Below are 8,386 nucleotides of genomic sequence, written 5' to 3'. Positions count from 1 at the left end.
TAAAAACAAGAAACAAAAAGATGCAATTGCAGGATCTAAAGGAAATAGCTTCGAGCACTCACACACCAGCAACAGTGCTAGGAAATAGCTTAGTAGTCGGAGGATGTGAATACCTTTTACCTTACCTCCCCGGCAACGGCGCCGGAAAATAGCTTGATGTCTACGCACGCTTCTATTCCCGTAGACAGTGTTGGGCCTCCAAGAGCGAGAGGTTTGTAGAACAGCAGCAAGTTTCCCTTAAGTGGATCACCCAAGGTTTATCGAACTCGGGGAGGAAGAGGTCAAAGATATCCCTCTCGAGCAACCACCGCAATCACGATACAAGAAGTCTCTTGTGTCCCCAACACACCCAATACACTTGTCGGATGTATAGGTGCACTAGTTCGGCGAAGAGATAGTGAAATACAAGTGGTATGAATGAATATGAGCAGTAGTAACGGCGCCGGAAAATAGCTTGCTAGCGTGCGGTTGATGGTAGTAATATTGCGAGAAGTAAAGATGCGATAAAACAGTAAATAAGTGATGATTGCAGTATTTGGAAACAAGGCCTAGGGATCATACTTTCACTAGTGGACACTCTCAACATTGCAATCATAAAGGAATATAAATATAAGCACTTCACTATGCTATTCTGAATTACTCTCTGGCAAGATAACGAACACTAATTCATCATGTAGGCAAACCTTAAAGATGTATTCCCAAGTACTAATAAACACCCCACGCTGTCACTGTGAGCATTCATAGGAGGTACTAACACACCACAATTTCATAGAGACATCCAACTCAAATCATAACTCGGTGAATAACTATTCCGTGAAATATAGCCTAAGAGACCCACACGGTGCACACACTCGTCACCTTTACACACGTGGGACAAGGAGTCTCCGGAGATCACATAAGTAAAATCCACTTGAATAGCATAACGACATCTAGATTACAAAGCTCATCATATGGATCTCAATCATGCAAAGCAACTCATGAGATCATTGTATTGAAATACATGGGAGAGAGATTAACCACATAGCTACCGGTACAGCCCTTAGCCTCGGGGGAGAACTACTCCCTCCTCATCATAGGAGACAGCGATGGCGATGAAGATGGCGGTGGTGTCGATGGAGATGACTCCGGGGGAAATTCCCCGTCCCGGCAGGGTGCCGGAACAGAGACTTCTGTCCCCCGAATTGGAGTTTCGCGATGGCGGCGGCTCTGGAAGGTTTTCTCGTGTTTCGTCAATCCGTATCGAAGATTTAGGTCAGGGAGCTTCTTATAGGTGAAGAGGCGGAGTCGGAAGGGTTACGGGGGCGCAACACAATAGGGGGTCGCCCCCCTTGGGCCGCGCCGGCCTACTGTCTGGTGGCCCTGTGGCCCTCCTCTGGTCCCTCTCGGGTGTTCTGGAAGCTTCGTGGAATTATAAGATGCTGGGCGTTGATTTCGTCCAATTCCGAGAATATTTCCTTACTAGGATTTCTGAAACCAAAAACAGCAGAAAACAGGAACTGGCACTTCGGCATCTCGTCAATAGGTTAGTTACGGAAAAAGCATCAAAACGATATAAAGTGTGTATAAAACATGTAAGTATCATCATAAAAGTAGCATGGAACATAAGAAATTATAGATACGTTTGAGACGTATCAGCGGACACTTGAAATTTCCCAGCACAATAAATTTTAACTTCGTATCCAGCCCCCCAGATTTTAAATTTCCGGCTAACAATCCCACTAATTGCTTCATGGAACACCCGCAAACTCCATGAATATATGCATAAGCTGGTGCTGGAGCAAAAATCTGAGATTGAAAGCCTGAGCAAGAAGGAGGCGGAGAAGCAGCAGGCGATCGAAGTGTTCGAAGGTCGTCTGAAGGCCAACGAAGGTATGTCTCTGCCATGATTTAGGTTATGCAACTTGTTCTTTTTTTGAATGTTTTTTACATTAACATTTATTTTCCACCTTCAAGATCTTCTTGCCAAACGTCCCTCAGTCAACGAAATCTCTGCCAAGCTCCAGACATTGGAAGCCGAGCATGAGTCTCTCCAAAACACCCTCAAGAAATCTCATGAAAATGAGACGAAACTCAAGAAGGAGCTGGAGGACAAGCACACACAAGCCATGTCGGAGATGGTCGAGAAGTTAATTAAAAACCAGGAACAATAGGGTTAAGACTCTGGCCACCAAGCTGAAGGCTGCCGAGACGGAAGCCGCGGACATTGACAAGATGATCTTCCATAAGGACTTTATTGTTCCGGCATGCATATGTCATTCTTCTTTTTCCAATTCGGAAACTGGCCATATTACTTGTATATCAGCGCTGCTTGGATTTGAGCGGAGCAAGGACGACGACCTCTCCCGCACCGAAGCTTACAACAAAGTCGGAAACTCTATTTAGGATCTGATCGAAGCGTGCCGGAAGATTGCCAAGAAGCTTTGCCTGAAGAAGGCCCGCACCACGGTCATAGATACTATGACAAAGATGATGCTCATGGTGCCGGATCTTATCGGGGATTTGCAGGAATCCTCTGCCCGCGGAGTCGCCGCCCACGTCTTGGTTATGTGCAAAGCACATTTTCCAACATTGTAGTTTGCCAAGATTGCTACCGGAGTCCCCAAGGCCACCAACATCAACAAGCTCCTCGCGGAAACCTGTGGATTTGACACTCTCTTCTCCAACCGAGTGAACCACTCAATGTGGTATGAGAAGCATGATCTTCTGGCTGGCTTTTCCGAATATGAGGACGAAGATGAAGAGGAAGGCTCCGCGTCCAGTGCCAGCCAATCCAGTGAGGAATCAGGCGACGGGTCCGGCAAGGACAACACCTTCCATGCCTCCGAAGAAGACAAGCCAGAATCTTCGGAATGAAGAACATGAAAAAACACTGAGTTGCATTATTTTGGCCCCTTCGAGGGTTTGTAATAAAACTAAGTATTTGAAGTATCTAGGTGAAACAATGCATGTCGTGGGCGGAAAAAACTTATCCTGCTATCCTTTGATATTTATATATGCATATTTCGTTTTTATCTGAAGCAAGTGATGGCGTTTGAATTTTCCGGCTTACTTGCTTGACCTTCCGCGAGCCGGAAGACCCTTAGCCGGAAAGAGCTCGTCGACGGCGATAGAGCCTAATGGCAAATCCATCAATAACCGCGGAAACAAGCCCCCAGCCTTAGGTGCCGGAAGTCGCTACTAGGAATCCATAAGTTCGCAACATAAATTTCGTAGTTCAGAAAGCTTAAGCTTACGTCCAAGTGGACGATTTTGAAAATCACAACTTTTATACACGCCTAGGCGGAAACATCCAGCTCTGCGGTTTTAGTTGAAAAACATACACGATCCAAAAATGAACAAGTAAATGAGGTAAAAGACTCAAGGAGTGAACCATATGCTTTATTTCATTTATCATGTATCATAACTATTACAATGTATGTAGTACGAAAATTTGCTACGTGTGGAAAGGACGTAGCTGTGCTATCTTCCAAGGACGATCTGTTTCATCGTATATGTCACCCGGATCCTCCCTCTTGCGTTTCCGATGCCAGTTGGCAGGTCTATCCTTTAACTCGCGGATATCAACGAGATAGTAAGGATCCATTGTGCAGCACTTTGCTCACGATGAAAGGTCCTTCCCATGGAGATTGCAACTTATGCTCTTTCACCAACCGAAGGCGGAGGACCAAGTCACGTTCTTTAAACGAGCAGTTCCGAACTCGACGGCTATGATAGCGTCGGAGCTTCTGCTGGTAGATGGTGGAGCGCTTGTAAGCTAGGTTCCGAGCTTCTTCGAGCAGGTCCACAGATAGCTTTCGAGCCTCATCTGCATTTTCTTCATTGTAGGCGGAAACTCGCGGCGAATCATTGATGATGTTGGAGGGTAACACTGCTTCAGATCCGTATACTATGAAGAAAGGTGTAAAACCAATTGACCTGTTAGGGGTTGTTCGTAAGCTCCAAAAAACAAAATCTAGCTCCTCAGCCCAACCTTCGGCTGCACGCTGCAGCGGTTCTTCAAGGCGAGGTTTGGTTCCGGCTAGTATAAGGCTATTGGCTCGCTCGACCTGCCCGTTCGATTGTGGGTGTCCCACAGAGGCAAGGTCTAGTCGGATCCCCATATCATTGCAGTATTCCTTCAGTTCTCCCTGCGCAAAGTTCGTGCCATTATCTGTGATGATGATGTGTGGGATGTCGTATCTCACTACGAGGCTGCAAACAAATTTTAGTGCAGTAGCACCATCGGCTTTTCTCACTGGCTTGGCCTCGATCCACTTACTGAACTTTTCAATAGCGACCAGGAGGTACTCAAAATCACCAGGAGATGAATTTTTCAATTTCCCGACCATATCGAGCCCCCCGACCATAAACGGCCAAGTGATAGGGATGGTCTTCAGCTCCTGAGCCGGAGCACTTGGTTTTGAAGCATAGTACTGGCAGTCGCGGTAGGTTTTGACTATATTCTCAGCATCTTCTTTAGCTGTTAGCCAGAAAATCCTTGCCGTAAAGCTTTTGCAACGAGGGATCTAGGAGCGGCATGATGCTCGCAATCACCAAGGTGGATCTCTCTAAGAATTGCAATGCCATCTTCGTTTGAGACGCACTTCAGGAAAATTCCGTTGGCACTTCTCTTATAGAGCTATCCATCAACTATTGTGTAGGTTCTTGCTCATGTGATGATCTGTCGCGCGAGGACTTCATCCTCTGGCAGCTTTTGATCGATGAGGTAGTCCGGGTAAGGCTTGGTCCAAGCCAGAGTGATAACCATCACCTCTTTAGCCGGAGACAATGCCACATCTGGGTTTTCCGGGTTAGCGCCCTTCACGGAGGGTGTCTGTAAGTGCTCAAGGAAAATTCCAGGTGGAATGGGTTTCCGACTGGATTCGAGCTTGGACAGCATATCCGCCACTGTGTTATCGTCTCTCCTGACGTATTTGACTTCGTATCCGAGGAAGCACTTAGTGATCTCGTCAACTTCGATTCCGTAAGCCGCCATGACGGAGTTTCTGGCGTTCCAGGTTCCGGCTACTTGTTGTGCCACCAGGTTGGAATCTCCGCAACATATGATGTGCTTTATCCCAATTTCCTTAGCGATGTGCAGTCCGTGTAGTAGAGCCTCATATTTTGTCATGTTATTTGTAGCTTCGAAGTGAATCTGCAGAACGTACTGCAGTTCTTCTCCGATAGGTGACCTCCGGGTAAATCCAGCCCCCGAGCCTTGAAATTCAAAGTGCATGACCCAAGCTTCTCGGATCCTTCAAAGTGCATGACCCAAGCTTCTGATTCCGGCACAGGCGTGCCCTCCGGTGCTTCATTCCAATCAACAACAAAATCTGCCAAAATCTGAGATTTGATTGAATTTCTGGCTTTGTAGTTGATGTCGAAGGCGGAAAGTTCTATTCCCCACTTTGCTACGCGCCCTGTTGCATCGGAGTTGTTGATGATGGTTGACAATGGAGCTTTGCTCACAACTATCATAGGATGCTCCTGGAAGTAGTGTCTCAGCTTCCGGCTGCCTAGGAACACTCTGTAGGCTAGCTTCTGAAAGTGAGGGTATCTATGTTTGGATTCCGCCAGGAGCTCACTAATGTAATAGACAGACCTTTGGACTCCGTAGTCATGTCCTTCTTCCTTTCACTCCACCATGATGACGAGGCTGATGACTTTGTTGGAGGCTGCCAAGTAGAGGAGCATGGGTTCTGACTCTTCCGGAGCCGCCAAAATTGGTGGGGAGGAGAGTATTCCTTTAACCCCTGAAGCGCTGCATTTGCTCCGTCGTCCCAGACAAATTTGTCTGTTTTCTTCAGTAGCTTGTACAAAGTGCCTTCTCGCCAAGACGACTAACAAATCTACTGATTGCTGCGACGCAACCAGTTAATCGATGTACATCTTTGAGACGAGTTGGCCTTTTGATGTTGAGTATTGTCTTGATCTTTTCCGGGTTTACTTCAATGCCTCTGTGAGAAACAATGAAGCCAAGGATTTTTCCAGCTGGTATGCCAAAGACGCACTTTAGCGGATTCAACATCATCTTGTACCGTCGGAGGTTTTCAAAGGTTTCCTTGAGGTCGTTGATCAAGTCGGATCCTTTCCGTGTCATGACGGTGATGCCATCGATGTAAGCGTGTACGTTCCAGCCAATCTGGTCCTTCAGGCACCGCTGCATCGTACGTTTATAGGTGGCACCTGCGTTTTTCAAACCAAAGGGAATGGTGACATAGCAGTAAGTGCCAAAGGGTGTGATGAACAAGGTCGCCTTTTGGTCGGACTTCTTCATCCGGATCTGATGATACCCGGAATATGCGTCAAGAAAACACAGAAATTCTGCCCATGTCGTCGAATCAATGACTTGGTCAATGCGCGGTAAGGGGAATGGATCCTTCGGACAATGCTTATTCAAGCCGGAGTAATTGATGCACATTCTTAGTATTTCCGAATTCTTTTTGGGTACAAGGACGGGGTTTGCGACCCAATCAGTATGGATAACTTCTACTGCAAATCCTGCCTCTAGTAACTTTGCTAATTCTATTCCTATGGCACGACGCTTCTTATTTCCAAAGCGTCGCATAGCTTGCTTCACCGGTTTTGCACCCGAATTTTTGTCGAGGTAGTGCTCGGCGAGTTCCCTTGGTACTCCGAACATGTCAGAAGGTTGCCATGCGAAGATATCCATGTTAGCTCGTAGGAACTCGACGGGCGCGTCTTTTTATTTGGGGTACAGGCTAGCTCCGACAGACACTTGCTTGGTGGCGTCGCCTTCCTTGAGATCAACCTTTTTGGTGTCTATCGCGGCCTTGAACGAGGTCTTCTGGTCGGAGATCTGCTTTTTGGTGGTGTGCATCTCAGATGGATCCACCGCGGCTTTGTAGCCTTGCAGCCCCGACCCGGAAATCACTGACTTCGCGATGGCTGCTTCGCCTTATTCGCAGTCCTGAGCTTTCTTGTAGTCTCCGGATATGGTAATCATACCTTTAGGACCCGGAATCTTCAGCTTATTGTAGATGTAGCATGCTTTGGCGTGAAACTTGTGGTAGGTGGGTGACAAGGTATTAACTTGTCAATGCCTACGGATTGTAGACTAGGGTTTAGTTGGAAGTAGAAGGCAAGTAGATCTCGAGGGTTCAGCCGGAAAAGTACTCGACTGCTGGAAAACTAGGGTTACGTTGACAATGAAATCCATCCTCTTTCTGTCCCTCGACTCCCCCTTATATAGGAGGCGGAGCCGAGGGTTTCGTAGTGTACAAGTTTACAAAGTCCGGGAGACTCTCTGAGTTCGTCCCGTAATAGTTACAAATCGAGTATTCCTAATACAACTATCTTTCCAAACTATATCTTAATGGGGCTTCCGGGCTTCATAAACTTCGGGTCGTGGGCCTTCAGTAAACCTCGGGTACCATCTTCGGCAGGCCCATTGGGGATGCCAATGTCAGTAGCCCCCGAGATTTTGCTTGAATCGAAAAATTAGGGAAAATCTCCATCTTTACAATTATCATACGATTTCTTCGAGTCAGTAAATAACTTTCATACATCGATCATATATTGTACAGGGATAACAGTAATTGGGGCTGGTTCATCTGACGGATCAGGTACCAGTTAACTGCTCTTGTGGAAATCCCGCAAAAACCTACTTCAAGATCACATCCCTCGACACGATCTCGGGATACTGGCGTAATTCGACATGTGCCGCTTAAGGTCTTACCAGATGCCGAATTCCAGTTATGTTTTATCGGATACCTAAAGCGTCCGTTAGGATTTTTCTTCGCATATGTTGATACGGAAAAAGTAGCAACTCGCATTCAGAGGCGGTGCCACGCTGCACAGGACGAATCCCGGGGTCTTACCTTCGCAAAGTTCTGCGTCATTCAAAGATTAAATCGCGACTGAAGCGCTCTGAGAATATATTGTCGAGTTCCTTTTTTCGGCTGCTGGAATAGCACATTTATCTGAGTCAACGGATGACTTGTATTGTTTATCTTGTCCTCCCGATGGGAGTATATGAAGAGTTATATGGTAACTCGAAATATGCTCCTCATAAATTTATCAATTTCATCCGGTACGCGACCAGCGTTCCCGATGGGAGTAGCCCCCGAGGCTACAGCCAAGTACTTGTACTTGGTTGTAGGCTCACCATTTTAGTAGCTCTGTCGCTATATTAGTAATTTTTTTCAGCATCGTCATCTTTATCGGGTGCGCGACCAGCGCTCCCGATGGGAGTAGCCCCCGAGGCTACAGTCGAGTATTCATACTTGGTTGTAGGCTCAATTATCTTGTGTTTTTTGAATCATCTCTTTATCAAACTCTTTATAAAAGTAGCCCCCGAGCATTTGAACAAAAACTTGTATTTGATCAAAAGCTCTCGAAGTTATTTATGATCCTCCTTTGCCGCCAATCTTTAAAACACCGCAGT

The sequence above is a fragment of the Lolium rigidum genome, chromosome 2, assembly GCF_022539505.1.
Source record: "Lolium rigidum isolate FL_2022 chromosome 2, APGP_CSIRO_Lrig_0.1, whole genome shotgun sequence".
Taxonomy (NCBI): domain Eukaryota; kingdom Viridiplantae; phylum Streptophyta; class Magnoliopsida; order Poales; family Poaceae; genus Lolium; species Lolium rigidum.
This window is presented reverse-complemented; position numbering follows the sequence as displayed.